Below are 16,586 nucleotides of genomic sequence, written 5' to 3' on the forward strand. Positions count from 1 at the left end.
AGAACTGACTTAATAAGAAGGCCTTGAGCCAATACAGACAAATTTGTAATGAGGACAAAATTTGCCAATAAGGACAAAATGACAAGAAGGAACCAAACTAATTTCTTTTCTAGCAAAACTAAAGCAAGAGGTCTTTGTAATATATCTTAAAGGTCAATTTCTGTACAACCAATGCAAGAGGAAGAAGGGCAAAGATACTTGCAAGTGCCAGAGTCAAGACTCTCCCTTGAGAAATTAGTCTTTTTAGTTCCCAAGTATCAAATTACTAAACCACTCTCACTAGCTGGGATGAAATATGCAGTGTCCTCTCTAACATGAGAGAGATAATTCCCTGTTATAAACCAGTTCACTAATGTTAAAATGTATACCTAACTTTCTGACAGTAGATGTAAAATATCACATTTTAAAGCAAGCTGTAGGAAAAAGCAACAATATCAAATGCTTAATTCTTAACAGAATGCATCAATAGACAAGACAATCATCACTGGCATGTGCACTCATTTTCAACATGAACGAGTATGAAAACAAATGTCCACGTTTACCATGGAAAACAAGATCAGGGATGTGATAGACCCTTTCTGGTCTGGTCAAGAAAGACATCTCTTATGTCCTTTATCAAAGATCAAAACTAACTGATATTTAATTCTACAATTTTAGTGAACAGCATAAGTTTAATCTGAGTTTGAACTGAAAGCTAAGCCTACAATTTAACAGACTGATTTTCTTTCTAGCTTCATTTGCACTGCGTTCTGGAAATCTATATTAATTTTATTCCTTTTCGAAATGGAGTTTAAAGGGAATTTCCCCCTCAAAAAAGCAATGAATAGCCTGTACTAACTGTGGGCTCTTTTATATTGCCTATAAAATAAGAAATGTTGGCCTTATGTATCTGACTTTTTTCAGATATGATGACTTACAGATGTGGTAGAATATTTGAAAATTTCATATAAACTGGATAGGAAACAGAAGTTGAAAGTGGAAGAGTTGCCAAATTTGTCATTAAAATCAGTGCAAAAAAACATGTGCCTCCCTTGTAGTCAATCCTCATGAAATTTCTTTTAGGTATGAGGCCAAGGTTCCCAAACTAGGATGTCACGATGCTCCACCAGGGGAAACCGGTTGCTTCACCCTTAAGGAGCATAGTGATATCGTAGCAGCAGTATATCCAGAACCTTGCTGCCACCGTGAAAAAGGTGCATTTTTTTTTTACTCGCCAGGGGTCATGTCAGCCTTCCAGAGGGTGCAAGGAGCTCGTGGACCCCTCAGACAAAAACAGGACGGTTGTAGCCTGTATTGCTCCGGTTATGGAGCAATACAGAGGAACAGGGAGGCCCGCAGAAGGATCTGAGGAGCTCCTCACGCACTTTGGAGGGCCAGTGCAACTTCTGGTGAGTTAAAACACCCCTTTTTCATCATGGCAGCACAATCCACCAACTTACAGAGGTCCCAACTCTCTGGGAGAGATTGGGAACCTCTGGTATGAAGCCTTAGTGGAGTAATACAATCCCCCAAAATGTCATTTGATTTGGGCAAGAAATGCAAGTCACAAGCATCAAAAGACTGAGTTGGTCTCTTATTGAGCTCAATGTAAAATGAAAAATGATCCAGTTTTTAAATTACTTATAACATGAATTTTCATTGTCCAATATCTCTGAAATGTTGCAAAGATGATGTCCTAAAAGGATAGTACAAACTCTGAGAACATCATGCAATTTGGTTGGAAAATGATGAAGTTAGAACTGGCAGAAGATGAAGAGGGTCCTTCTGAAATCGGTGTAAAGTGAAAACAAATTGTAAGCATCAAGTTGTAAGCATAATGAATTAAAGGTAAATGGAAGAAATTTTCTCTTGCTCATGCCTAATTATCACATAACATTACAAACAAGGTTTAGAGAATGAACGAAGAACAACACATTTAAGAAATCAAAGCCTGCCAATCTGGAGCTCTTTCGGAGATGGGGAGATGCATGCTGTGAAGTCGTCTTTACGAGATTTTTTAAATTTTTACCAAAAGCTGTTGTGTTATCACTAATAGTAGTCACTAATTTCTACTTATACAAGGAATGTTTTGTCATTCCTGTTTATACAAGGTTGTTCATAAGTGACTGTATTGTATTTGTATCGAGTTTTTACAATTTTACAGTCAAACTTTGATAAATACAGTCAGTTCTTGTTATCCACTAGGGTTAGGTTTCTAGAAAGCATAGTGAATACCAAATTAGTGGATACTGAATCACTGAGCCTATGGAAATGGGGTTAGATTCCTGTGGGCCTGCTTCGCCATACACTCTATGAACCTGAATCTTAACTTGAAGTCTATGGGACTGGGTGAGAGGGTTCAACATCTCCAACATCTGATGCTTCCTTCTCTGTGTAGGAAATCCCTTGAGGCGCTGAAGGTTGTGGCAATGACAATTTATCCGTGCTGGCTACCTTGCAACTCGTTGAAGGGTGCTGGCCCAATGACAAGTCCTCAGAGTTCAGCAATGGGTAGGGGGTTGCTTCACCTGTCATCTTCCTCCACTGTCTCTTGGTTCCTTCTCTGGGCTTGCCCCAGCACTCAGGTGCTGAGAACTCTCATCATCACCAGGGTTGTAAAGATTCAGTTGGAGTCACAGAGATGATGCCCAAGATGGTGGGGCAAGTCTGGAAATGGACACAAAGTGTCCAGTGATTCTCCACAGGCCAATACCAATGCCTATTCGATGGGGAAAATGGAGCTAATCCAGGTAACTTTCTAAAACACAAGAGTATAATTGGATGGATGCGATTACCACAACCCCCTTCCCCATCGGCTGTGTACTGTGTAGGTATCTCCTCCTCTCCCCCCTGTACAGTGCCAATGCTGCCTTCTGCTCATGAGGAGACCACTGTCTCTTTTCCTCATTCTCCTGCATCCTCTCTTGACCCTGACTGCCTGCTTGTGGCTGCACCAGTCCCTCTCTCCCCCCCTCCCCGCCGCCCCAAGCACAACAGCACAGTATTTACAGATAATGAAAACAAGAGTCAGAGAGAAGAAGTTATAGGTAGCAAATCTCCCCTCGAAGATAGCGAAGTCCTATATAAAGAGAACCGACTGTACCTCAGTTATTCTACCACTGTAACTTGTCCTGAGAAGAAACAAAAAGGTAGGAACCCCTTTTACTACTGTTTCTTTTTTTCACAGCTTTAGACACTGAGATATGTGAACAAAATCAAAGATTAGAGCATACTAAGAAGTTGCTGTATCAGGATAAGAAATCACATTTAAAAGCCCTAGAAATGACCAGGACAAAATCTGATGCAAAGTAAATTTCACTCAAATAACCATGGGACTGTTTTCTGCAAGACAGGCAGTCAGAAGTGCAGAAATGAATTAATAAAGACCATCTAATCATTAAAAAAATGAAAGACAAGTGGTTGGTTCCCAGCTAGGAAACTGGAAAGAACTAATTTGGAACAGTTTATACATGATAAATGTGTTCATCTACCTATGTTTAGAAAAGGCCAGAAGGTACCCATAAAATTAACAGTTTTTATTCAAGCTAAATTTATTCATAATGTATTGAAATAGTTGCTTTAATCCAGTGGTTCCCAAGCTTTTTAGCATTGGGACCCACCTAAAAAATTTCACTTTACCAGTCGCTCAGGCCTCTGTGGATGTAAGGGTGATTGGGCAGCAGTACTCCCTCCAAGTAGCAGGCTGTTTAACCCTTGATGCACATAGACTAAGCTGCCTTGTCAGTTTTGCGACCAACCAGAAATTGGGTCGTGACAGACTGGTGGGCCACAGACCCTCAGTTTGGGAACCTCTGCTTTAATCAATACGTTCTCAGGAATCGTTTTTATCATAAGGATGATATGAAAGGCTCTAAAACATCTGATACTGGTTGGGGCAATTAAATTCTAAAGTTTTTTTTTTTTTAAATCTTGATATATCAATAATGAAATGGGCAGCCCAATGGTACGCCACCAATCCCGCCTCCCTCCCAAGCCCAATCTGCCCCATTCCGCCCTCCTCCGCCTACAAATATCCCTTCCTGTCTCCAACATGTCCTCCCATCACCCTCTCTCATCCCTCTCTCTACCCAGTGCAAGCTTATATGTGCCAGCCAGCGCTGGGAAAGGACGTGGTGTGATGTGCCAGGCTGGTGCAGGCCTTTCGCACCATTGCTCATGAGTCATCATAGATGTGCCTTACAGCACGTATGCAACACTCTGAGGGATGGCGGTGCAAGCTCAAACCATATTTACGATTGCACCATAAATGTACTATATTGTAGCGGCTGTGATAATTGATGTGCCTTTTTGTTATGCATATTTTGTCAGTCTGTATCTAAAAAAACTCAAAACCAAACCAACAACCTTGGGGGACCACAAGGAGTAAGGCCACACCTGGAGTTTTGTGTCCAGTTCTGGTCACCGCATCTCAAAAAAGACATAGTGAAAAAGGAAAAGGTGCAAAAGAGAGCGACTAAGATGATTACTGGGCTGGGGCACCTTCCTTATGAGGAAAGGCTACAGCGTTTGGGCCTCTTCAGCCTAGAAAAGAGGTGCCTGAGGGTGGACATGATTGAGACATACAAAATTATGCAGGAGATGGACAGAGTGGATAGAGAGATGCTCTTTACACTCTCACATAACACCAGAACCAGGGGACATCCACTAAAATTCAGTGTTGGGAGAGTTAGGACAGACAAAAGAAAATATTTCTTTACTCAGCGTGTGGTTGGTATGTGGAACTCCTTGCCACAGGATGTGGTGATGGCATCTGACCGGGACACCTTTAAAAGGGGATTGGACAAGTTTCTGGAGGAAAAATCCATTACGGGTTACAAGCCATGATGTGTATGTGCAACCTCCTGATTTTAGAAATGGGCTATGTCAGAATGCCAGATGCAAGGGAGGGCACCAGGATGAGGTCTCTTGTTATCTGGTGTGCTCCCTGGGGCAGTTGGTGGGCCGCTGTGAGATACAGGAAGCTGGACTAGATGAGCCTATGGCCTGATCCAGTGGGGCTGTTCTTATGTTCTTATGAACACAGAAGCCTCTTTTTCCCCCCACAAATGAGTTCAGTCACTTTAAAGATTCTACATCCCATAAGACCAGGAAGAGAGCAGGTTTTCTTTACCATGTTTGAACCAAGCAGAAAACTACTATAGGTACTCGCCTATAGTACATAAAATTTTTGCCAAGTAATCAAGCTCCAGTTATCACTTCGCCTTATCTCCTGGTCAATCAGGGGGCAGAACCTTTCAACTCTGAGAAGTTTAGTTTCTTGCTAAAGCAAGCTCAGTACAAGTAATGCAGAGATCATTTGTTTCTATAGTAACTTTCCAGCCAAAGTTAACCTTTTATTCTCCTCTGTTCCATTTTGCAAATGCTGTTGCAGCCTGGTTCTGTTTTGCATTTAGCAGATAACTTTTTTTTTCAACACCAGGATGGAATCCTCCTTTCCATTTGAAACAAAGTCCCAGGCTACAATTAAATAGTGCACCTTTACTTAAGAATAACACCCATGGAAAGCAGTGGGTCTACTTCTGAGTAAAAAGGGTTGCAAATGCAGCTGCATCTCTCTGCTGTGAATTGAATTGCACACTCTCAGTTATGTGTTATGGGTTGTATGTTGTATGTAGAGCTTCTGGCTTAACACACCAGACACCTTAAAGGTGGATTTGATTCATAGTTCTCCTGCAGTGGTTCCCAACCCTTTTCACTTGCATATCCCTTGGCAGCCCATTTCCATAAAATGTACCCTTCATATTAGCAAAATGTTTGTAATACAAACCCTCATCTCCTCTCTATGAAAACCCAGACTTCATGTATTCATCACATATTCTCTCTTTTCATCTGTTTGAAGAACAGAAGACTCTGTCTTTGCACTGTTTTGCACCAGAAGTGTGCTGAGAAATTCTGGGTGATTGATCACTTTCCATGTTATGTTTCAGCTTTTTTACTGTGCTGGTTTTCAATCACTGGTTCATACATGAATCGATGACCAAAAACTAGCTATTGGTGGGGCTTTCACAGTCAACTAGCTACCTCCCTTCCTGCCTTGCTGGTCCTTGCAAGGCTTCCTGCCTTGCAAGGCATTCTGGAGCACAACCTGCCTTTTTCTGCCATTATTCCATTCTTTTTCAAGTACCCCTAAAGGTCCTGTTGAGTGTCCCTGGGAGTACCTGAAGACCAGGTTGGGAACCACTGTTTTACTGGTCTGTTGTTTACAGTGCACTTACTCTCATAGTGTTTCCAAAAAGGTGGTGACCAGAATTTAAAAGGAATAAAAATGTATCTTAGGATCTTTTACTATGTTTTTAATAAATTAGAGACTACAGTTCTTAGGTAACAATTAGTGGTAGGTTATTTTTTAGGATCTGGCTTCAGGTAAAATCAGACAAAAATATAGTCAGACACCCCCCTAAGTTTATCAAAACTATAGTCAGACACCCCCAACTTATCTGAGGGTCATAGAAAATTCCATGATTGTTGGCTCAAAACCTATCCAAAACTTGGGCAGGAAGTTGGCTCTTAACTTATCTGTGGGGTCAACTTATAGACGAGTGTCTGTGGTAGTTCTGAGCTGCAACAGACTGGGGCACATTTTGCTGACAACTACAATTGCTCTTCATAAGAAGAAAGAGTTGGGTTGGGAGACAGACTATATCCCCAACACCCAAATAATCAGGTTCCTGCTCCCTCACTTCATCCAGTTGCACAATGTCAATGGTTAAACAATGTAAATGTTTAAGCATCAGGACCACCTAAAAAAAAGTATCACTTTACCAGCTGCTCAAGCCGTTGTGGCAATACTTGTTATTGTGCAGCACTGCCCCCCCCCAAGTAGCAGCTTGTTTCATTCTTGATTCACATAGCCTAATCTACCCTGTCTGTTTTGCGAACAACCAAAAATTAGGTTGTGACAATGGTGAGTCATGGTCCCACAGTTTGGGTACCGCTGGGTTAGCTGGACCAGAATGTGAATATGTATCCCCAGTTGGTCACATTAAACTATGGGTGACTAGAACTGGATCAAGGTGAACGTCCTGCAACACGGTGACGTTGGGCAATAAAGTTACCAGCACTGTGCAACAAGATGGAGTATGTCAATCTGGGCAATGGGGATGAGTTCTCTTTCTTCTTCCTCCATTCAGAACAGCAGCAATAGGCCCTCTGTAATACTACCAGATAATGCTATGGGCACTCCCTTCAGTCAGCCTCTTGCTGCCTAGGTGAAATGTTTCTCTTTAGGCCGGTATTTCAGAGAATTTCATATACTTCATATTGGTTTGATTCTTTTGCACTCAGTCCATTTTTAGCCTCAGTCCAAGTTTGATTTGTATACATTGTTTGAACTGCTCTAGTTCTATTATTTAATACTTTATTATTGCATGTTTTCTTTATTATTACAGAGCAGTGGTTCTCACACGTTTAGTGCTGGGACCCAGTTTGTAGATTGAGAATCTGTCAGGACCCACCAGAAGTGATGTCATGACTGGAAGTGACATCATCAAGCAGGAAAATTTTTAACAATGCTAGGCTGCAATCCTACTCACACTTCCCCAGGAGTAAGTCTCATTTACTATCATTCTTAAAAACATATGCAAAGTAGCCTGTGCAAAGTATAGATCTGTAACATCTCCTCAATGCAGTCATATGCCTTGGTATCATCAAGACTAATATATTAAAAATAAAATATTGAAATGAATGGGGACCCACCTGAAATTGGCTTGCAACCCCCCAGTGGGTCCCAACCCACAGTTTGGGAAACACTGTTACAGAGGATTATATTTTCCTGAATACTTTGTAATACTTGGGGCCTTGAGGGGCAGAACAGCAGAATAAAAATCCCCAGATATATAAATTAATAAGACAGAGTAAACTGTGAGGCTACGTGGTGTCAAGATGTCACCGTATTCATGCCATGACCCTAGATCAGCTAGGATCACAGAATGGAGATGATATGTTAAAGTTTAGTTTTTCAAAAGTGGTACTGTAGCATTAACAAATTAAGGAAATGGTGGTTGCTAATGAGTTAGAAAAATGCATGAAAAAAGTAAAATTGGTGATGTTGACTTTTTTCTTGGGGGGAGGGAAAGGTTCTTTTAACTCCTGGAATGGCAACATTCGCACTGAAAATTGAACCTCACAAAAACCTGGCAGAGTTCTACATGAAACACTGCTGGCCAACAAGGCCTTCTTCCCAACATACAAAAGCTTCCAATGTGTCAGATTATGGAACAAACCTGTGAATAGGAGAAAGAAAAAGTAATAGTAACCAGAAAAGCTAGTAGATAAGATAGAGAGCAGACAAATATATTATACTTCTATCACACAGGCTCCATGGGACAAAGCTCAAGGCCAACAGTAAAAATAGAAAAATCAGATCACCTCTGGCACAGCTAGAAAACTACTTATCCATGTAGTTAAGTATTTTAACTACTTAAAAATGTTTAAAACCAAAGGCTCAGAACTTAGAAATCATTTACAAAATCCTATATTAATGAACTATTGCAACATACTTACTATTAAAACATTAATACAATGTTCTACAAATGGAACTGTTTTTAAACAAAACAAAACAAAACCAAACCACAGCGTCACAACCGACACACGTCTTACTCACAGACTGTTCATTAGACGTGCAAAGAATCGATTCCATGTTCTGTGGACTCTGAAATAAGTTGATCTCACAGTTGTTTCCTTTATAATTCAGCAACTTTGTAAGTTACTATCTTAGTATCTGACATGACTCATACTTCCAGTTTAAAATGCTTAGAAATTAAACCAAAACACCAAGCATATTAGAAAAAAAACACTCTAGTAAGGACCCAGATAAGTCAAGTCACAAAGAGAAACATGGATAAAAGGCAGTTATTTCACAGCCAAGGGTTGTAAACACCTCGGTAAATGCTTTCACTTTCTCAGTGACACTACAAACAGCACACCAGTATGGGGATCTGCTACTGTTATTTTTTTTTTTTTAAACTTAGCAAAAAAATTAAGTCTTGTAACAACCTACAGCAGAGAATATTCCAGGAGTAGAAGAAAAGATCCAAAGAAAACAGTATTAACTTGAAAGAGCTAGACAAGCAACAGTTTCAAGTTTGGCAAAAAAACAATCTTCAAACTGTATCCACCCCAATTGTATCTGCACTGTTGGAAAGGAAATGACACAGAGTTCAGTTTTGGCTCTTCATGTAAACTGACAAAGGAAATGAACTGCCAAATCGAAGATGTTTCTGATAAAAGGCAGTTTAAAAAATTTGCTAACTCCAGTGACATCACTGGAAAACTATCAGATGTTGAAATAAACCACCATGTTGCATTTTCCTGTATTTGCAACACACAAAACTGTGCTATCCAAAATAAAATGGCTAAGATTTCCCCATTACTGTTAAGGGAGAAGAAAATACACAAAAATATCTTGCTAGGAGAAACATAAACTGAAAGCACTTACACTGAGGCTCAGTCTGCCAAGTTAATCCAATTCTAGGACGACTGTAAACAACTTGTACTGCTGGAACATGAAATTATTCACATTACCACGGACACTGTTAGAATGACAGCAACACGGTTAGGTATTCTGTAAGGGCTGGAAATGAGGCAGATGACTGCTCCAATGAGCAGCAGACCTGCACTTATGGCCACTAACATTTTTTACTACAGAATGCTCTTACTAAAAAGACACACACACACACACACACACACACACACACACACACACACACACACACAGAGTTTCACACCTACCAGTTGGGCAAAGAGCAAAGCACAATTGTTTTTAAAACAATTGCTGTTGAGATAGACAGATAAACAGGTACTCTGCACATTCATAAAACAAAGGAATAATAAAGTAAATGTTTTTGATGGCAACTTTTGGCATGCCTAAAGGCTGGATATAAATCTTTTAAATAAATGGGGTTGACCAGGGTTCAAACCCTAAAATGTCATAGTCTTTTTATAGTTTGAAAGCATAACTCAGGGTATTAGCTACAGCCTGTGAATAGTATGACTTAACAATTCTGTGTAGCTAAAAATCTGTTTTCCTGGGTGCCGTTTTGCTAGTCAAGAGACCATTGTTTCTCTTCAGCATCAAAACTGTACAATATTCACAAAACACCTGTTCTGCTCTGCAAAGTACTGAGGGGACCTACTCACATAAGATAGTATATGAAGCTAATTTGTGCAAAGTCAGATCTTTGGTTCATTACCCCTATACCAGAGGTTCCCAAAGGCTTGCATGCCCTGGTGCCCTCCACCTGATGCCACTATCTTGGATCATGCAAGATTTGGGTGTCACCATCTCGGATCATGCAAGATTTCATGCAATTCAAGACTGCATTCCCTGACTGAGCCAGGAAGAAGAGGCTGCAGGGTGCTGTGACCCTGACAAGTTTGGGAACGACTGCCCTATACTTTCTACTAGAACTGACAGCAGATCTACAGGGTCTCAAGCAGAGGTCATTCTCAGCCCTACTACCCATAATTCTTTTAACTGGAGAGCCTTAGGACAGAATCTGGAACATTATACATGCAAAACATGCTCTCTGCCATTAACCTATGATCCATCCACAGCATCTATAACAGGATTATTCCAGTCAAACATTCTTTCATTCAGTACCTGCCATCTTATGTGATCAAAGATGGAGGGACAATGTAATAATAAATTTTTAAAAGCTAATTTATTACACTTAAAGGAGCCAACAGCAAGTTATAAACTTGATCCTTTTATAGTAAGTTATACATTCTCATCTTTTCTAATTTCGGTGATATCTGCACTTATGTAGATAAAGGGCCTCCATCTTACCTTATTTATAGAAGATTTCCAACATTATTCACTTATTTAAACATTTTTGCAGTGCGCTATGCGTAACATAATTTTACAATCCATACCTCATTCAAATCATATCAAAAAAATCTTTATTATGGTCTCAGACCTGCAAAGAATAAAATCAATGCTGCACTACATAATCAGTTACATGATCTACAGAAGCTCCAAAAAGATAAAGACTAAGCTTATATCCTAAAATGAGATAAAATAAAAATAGGAACAAGTCAAATAAGTTACAATAGGTTAAAACTACACTTTGTATCCCAAAGCTGGACTAAAGTCAGAGCTGAAAATAGTAAATATATTAATAAGTAGTAAAATAAGTATAAAACCAACAAAAAATCTCCCACCCCGCTTACTGTAACTCCCTTGCAAAGAAGCTACTCACTTTTAAGGTAGATCAGCTTGATGTTTCCCTTTCTATAGATGCAGAACTGAGGCTGAACTGGAATCTATAGTACTGACTCCCAGATCCTGGTTCAACAATATTATCCACTGAATACAGGTGTGCCCCCTTTTTTGTGGGGGTTCTGTTCCAGAAAAAACCCCCCCATAGGTGAAACTGTGGATACAGATGAATACACGACCCCAGTCTGGACCCTCAGAGGCAAGGCGAGCCCAGCTCACTTGTGTGTGTGTGTGTGAACCCGATCCATGGTTAACTGAATCCAGCTGCCTTGTACATGTGCTCTTGCTGGGGAGGAAGGTTGCCCCAAACTAATTATACAGCCATGCATCAAGCAGCCCTAAGTTTAGGCATGCTCAAATACCTCCACAAATGCACACTGTAGATCCAAGGGCCTTTCATTCCAACTTCTGCCCCTCTCACTACACTGGCGATTGCTCCTGAAGTTTCTCCAAGCTTTGGAGCAACTTGCTTGATGGCACCTCTGGCTCCATTCTCAGAATCCCTGATGCAGGCATGTATGGAGCTCCCTGGATCCCCAGTTAGATCCCAACTACCATCTTTAAAAGCTGCTCTGTAAAAGCAGTAATTATAGTAAAGGAACCTGGGAAAACAGGTGAATTCAACTGTTTCCCTTTATGCTGCAGTTTGATGACTTCCTAACTCCTGCATATTTTCTTTACATATTTTACCAAGAACTATTCAGGAAAACTCTTAGTTAAAAGTTAACTATTAAAACAAGTATACAGAATATCAGAAGAAGCATGCTCCTTCTCCTCAAAGTAAACAGTATAAGTGTGTATAGTAGTGCTTTGGAAAGAAACAGAACATTTTCAATATTCACAGCATGGATAGCCATTTCTCAAATATCCTTTATTTTCCTCTAAAATTATGACAATGGTTTGGGACAGAAGTTTTAAAATTAAGAACTATACTTTGGGAAGTTCCTTTCCAGAAACAGAAGATTTTATCAGCACAAACATCTTATTCATAACAGTGTACAGGAGAGGGTGCGAGTTAGGAGTAAGTGTACATGCAGTTTAAGAGTAGCGCAGGGGGTCCCCATATCTGTGGATTCCGTATCAGCAGATTCAGACTCAGGTCCGCGGAGGCCATCTGAGTGTACCCATTGAATATGCATCTGGAGGGTCCTCTGAGCCCAGCAGATGCTGTGGATGTCCATCCGTGGCCTCTGCCGGGCTCAGACCGAGCTCAGCAACTGAAATAATGCAACTTCCGGTCACTCCATGAAAGTTCTCAAAGTTTCTCCATGAAACCAGAAGTGACATTTTTAATGCCTTCTGGAGGCATTAGGAGGCTTGGGGAAGCCCCAGAGGGTCCCAGGGCCTCCTAATGCCTTATAAAGCATTAAAAAGTCACTTCCGGTTTCTCCATGAAACTGGAAGTTGCATTATTTCAACTGCCAAGCTCGGTGAGGCTGGCAGAGGCTGCGGACAGACGGATGTGGTCTCAGAGGACCCTCCGGAGGTGAGGGCTCCCCTCGACTCTGGAGGGTGGAGGGCAGGCATTCCCCCTTATCCACAGCTTCAGGTAACCATGGGGGGTTCCGGAACAGAACCCCTATGGATAGGGGTGTAAGTCTGTATAGTGAAGATCAGAACTAAAGAATTGAAGAACTATGGTAGGCTATCACTCTTTGTGATACACAGAGATTAGCCTTGCCCTATATTACCAAAACAGATATAGTTTATGCATCTATAGAAGAAAACGGTTTCACAGAAATAGTTCAGGATTATGAAATTTACAGGTAATTTCTTTTACCTCTGAAATCCTACAAAGTACACATATCAATGACCAATTTTCAATAGTGTTTAATTTACTGACACTCTGAAAACAGGGGTCATGCAACTGTGATAAAAATTCTCCAGAGCATATAAAACATGGAAGGCAAAAGAACATGGTCCATCATACCTGACCAGTCTTAGGGTGGAACCATGTTACCTTATAAAACACATGTTCCTAAATCTGTGTTTGCTGGGTGGTAGTAGTAATCAGAGACAGAGGAGAGAATGTTGTTTAAAAAGTCTGCTCATCTCCCTGCCCACACCTTTGCCCTCTCAATCCCTTTTCAGCATAGAGAAATCAATAAACTCAACAGTGTTTCTTATGCCATCTTAACGACTAACATTTATTTCTGCATAAACTTCCATGAACTACAGCCTACTCCATCAAACCTACTGTAGCCCATGAAGGTCTATGCTCAAAAATATGTTACTTTTCAACATGCCACAAAATTCTGTTTTTGCTGCTACTAACTAAAAAGGCTATCCATCAAGCAGAAATAAACAGGTATGGAGGAAAAACAGTTTGGGAGTGACCGGTTGCACATGTGAGGGAAGCTGCAAGCTGGGGCAAGGTTAAGCATTTTCCCTGCCCACAGATTCTCCCCTTCAAAAGTGCCCCCATACGTTGAGGCTAGTAAATATGTTAGCAAGCAAAGATTGGGGAGCGTGAATTTTCTGAGGCAATACATAGATGTTCTTTCTTCAACTCCCTTAAAATAATGACAGCAGACAGCCAAACATCAAATTGGTTTATAACCAAGCCTGACTGCACAATTGTAATACAATATTTTCCCTTGTTTATCCATCTCCATTTTGCTTCCCTTCCTCTAACATTGCTCTTGTGGCATATAACAATTTGTCAGCTCCCATAGAAAGGACCTATCTAATTCTCTATAAAGTGCCATATACACGGATGGCACTATATAAACAATAGGTGGTACCCAAAGTTTCTCTTCCTCTGCTTTAAGGAATCCATCCTTCAGAGGAAAAGTGGAACTTTTGGATACAATTCAACAAAAACAAACAACCACCTCCTTTGTTGCTCATCCTCTAGTTGCAGCCTGCAAATTAAAGTTTACTGCTTCCAGCAAAAAAAAGGAAGGTACTTTTACTAATTTCCAATTCAATACCATAATTGTAATATGCCCAATTAACAAGTTAACATAATTTAAAGAGAAAGGAAAATGCTAGCCTACAGCAGTCACCTGTGTGAAAATCCCTTTGATATCCTAGAATAACTGTGTATTGTATAATATTTTTTTTTAAAAAATATTCTTTTAATTGATCATCACAAGAACCCTTCTGAATCAGATCAAAGGTTCATCTAGAATCCTGTTTCCCACAGTGGCCCATAAGCTGCTTCTGGGAAGCTCAAAAGTAGAAGAAAAAGGCATACATCTTTCCAGGGATGGGAACTCAAGTCAAGGGACCCGAGTCTGAGTCACAAAAACATGTTTTTTTTGCTGACTTGTGTAAATGCGAGTCACGTGGGTCAATGACTCTGGCACTGACAAGTTTGAGGCCACTGACTCGGAAATGAGTTCCTATGTGTGCAGACTCAAGTCTATCCATGTCTGGGTGTGCTTGCTTACTTTTTTCAGCATGTGAAACACCTTGTGAGCCACAATTCAAATCGGGCAAACAGCAGCAGGAAAAGTTATAGCCAGGAGCAGGGGAAGGGCTAATGTTTTTCATCGAGCAGGAAGTGCGGGGAGGGAGGTGGCAGTATGCTCTCTTGTCAGAAGGGAGTTCTTGTCTTAGGATTGGCTGGAGGGGGAAAGGAGGCAGGGAAGCAAGGAAGTGGTTTCTCATGGCTCCGGCCATTGTTACCTGGGAGGAAGAAGCTGCCTCATTGAATGACAGACAATGGAACTACTTCTGAATAGAGCTGCAGAGGATTGGGTTGTACTCTTAACATAAGTTTCCCAGCTGCTGCCATGCAACCCTTCTCCTGCTTGCAGTTTCTATCCCCTCCTGCTGTCTGTCCCACCCTCTCCAACCTTGCCGAGCTCAGACACCTCCTCGTCTCTTTAGGTTGAAGCCTGGACCCTTTCTACAGAAAGTTAAAACCATGGGTGTTGCTCTGGACTCCTTGGGTGCTCTTCAACCATCCCAGGTGTTTAAGCTCCTCAAAGAAAGACTACTAGACATCAAGCAACAAACATTACACAATGTAGCAAGAAAAACTTGTTCTCCTTTATATATTAGTTTACTACCAACTGTGCAGGGAATGGTTAGCTATCTTTCTTTCCTCAAGAATCCACAGGAGCAACATGCCCTCATCCTAGTGAGATGCAACCCGCTCCCCTCAAACATTTTAATTGCACGATTCAGTGCAGTCCCATATGAAACATGGCTTTGCCCATGTAACAGTAAGACAGTAGAGTGCCTGACCCACATATTATTGTATTGCAATTTATATAAGGATATTCATTTACTCCACCTAGACCTGATTCTATCAAAATTTCCAGGACATCCTGATAAATTCATTCTACAATATTTGCTGAATGGAGTTGATGAATTGCATATCACCTAATTAGCAACTTTTATAAAACTGGTAATACAGCGCCACAGACCTCTCCCTTCATTTAACCAGTTGGTATAAACTAATGTAAGCCCAGTGTTGTAAGAGTTATTAACATAGAGAATACTAATTCATGATGATGCCACTGTCAAGCATAAAAAAAATCTTTTTGACCTTGTGTCCTTCAATGAATGTTAAAATGGGCGTAATGCTTATGCAACCTTTTTGTACTATTTATTGCTACTTTTTTGTTTGTTTGTATGTCTAATATGCCAATAAAGGTAAATGAATGAATGGAGTTTGCCTGACTGAAGTCAAAACGACATGGGAATTTTAAGGGTGGGCGAGTCAGCAAAGGGCACCCATTAAGACTCATGCACAAGACAAGTTGCATGGGCAGACTTGGGACTCGACTCAAGTCTTGTCGCAGTGCCAAGTTCCCATCCTTGCTTGTTTCTCACCATCGCTCCCCTGCAACTAGTATTGAGAGGTATACTGCGGCTGAACCTGAAGGTAGAGCACAGTCATCATGACTAATAACCATCTGGAGTTGTGAAAAAGATCTGGAGTTGTGAAAAACTCCACAAAACATTTAATTCCTTTTTAAAACCATCATAGCTAGTGACCATCTCTACATCTTGTGGCAAAGAATTCCACAGACTAATTATAGACTGTGTGAATTATACCCTCCTTTTATTTGTCCTAAACCTTCCACCAATCAGATTCATTGGATAACCCTTGTTTCTACTTTTGTGAGAAAGGGAGAACACTTTACCCAGTCTCTCCACACCATGTATAATTTTATCTCAATAGTTTTCCTGCTTAATCACCTTTTCCCTCTAAGTTACAAAGCTCTGATCGCCACATCCTCACTTCGTAAGGTAGGAAGTTCCAACCCTCTGATCATTCTGATTGTCCTCTCCTGCACATTTCTAGCTCTAAAATATTCTTCTTGAGGTGTTACAACCAGAATTTCACAGTGTTCCAAATGTGGTCGCACTATAAATTTGTATGCAGATATTAATCATACTTGTTTATTTA

At 40.6% G+C, this 16,586-nt stretch overlaps 1 protein-coding gene across 3 annotated transcripts in view; it reads right to left on the bottom strand.

Moving 5' to 3' along the window:
- Positions 1-16,586, bottom strand: part of ATXN7L1 (ataxin 7 like 1) — a 99,297-nt gene that overhangs the window by 33,076 nt on the left and 49,635 nt on the right. Inside the window, exon 1 of one of the 3 annotated variants that reach the window (XM_066634186.1) lies at positions 9,437-9,514. The exons of the other annotated variants lie outside the window; for them this stretch is intronic. The gene's annotated coding sequence lies outside the window, so the exon portion shown is untranslated. Of the gene's footprint in view, positions 1-9,436; positions 9,515-16,586 lie in introns of those variants that run through there. 3 annotated transcript variants of the gene reach the window in all.

The sequence above is a fragment of the Tiliqua scincoides genome, chromosome 7 (genome assembly GCF_035046505.1).
Source record: "Tiliqua scincoides isolate rTilSci1 chromosome 7, rTilSci1.hap2, whole genome shotgun sequence".
Lineage (NCBI taxonomy): Eukaryota > Metazoa > Chordata > Lepidosauria > Squamata > Scincidae > Tiliqua > Tiliqua scincoides.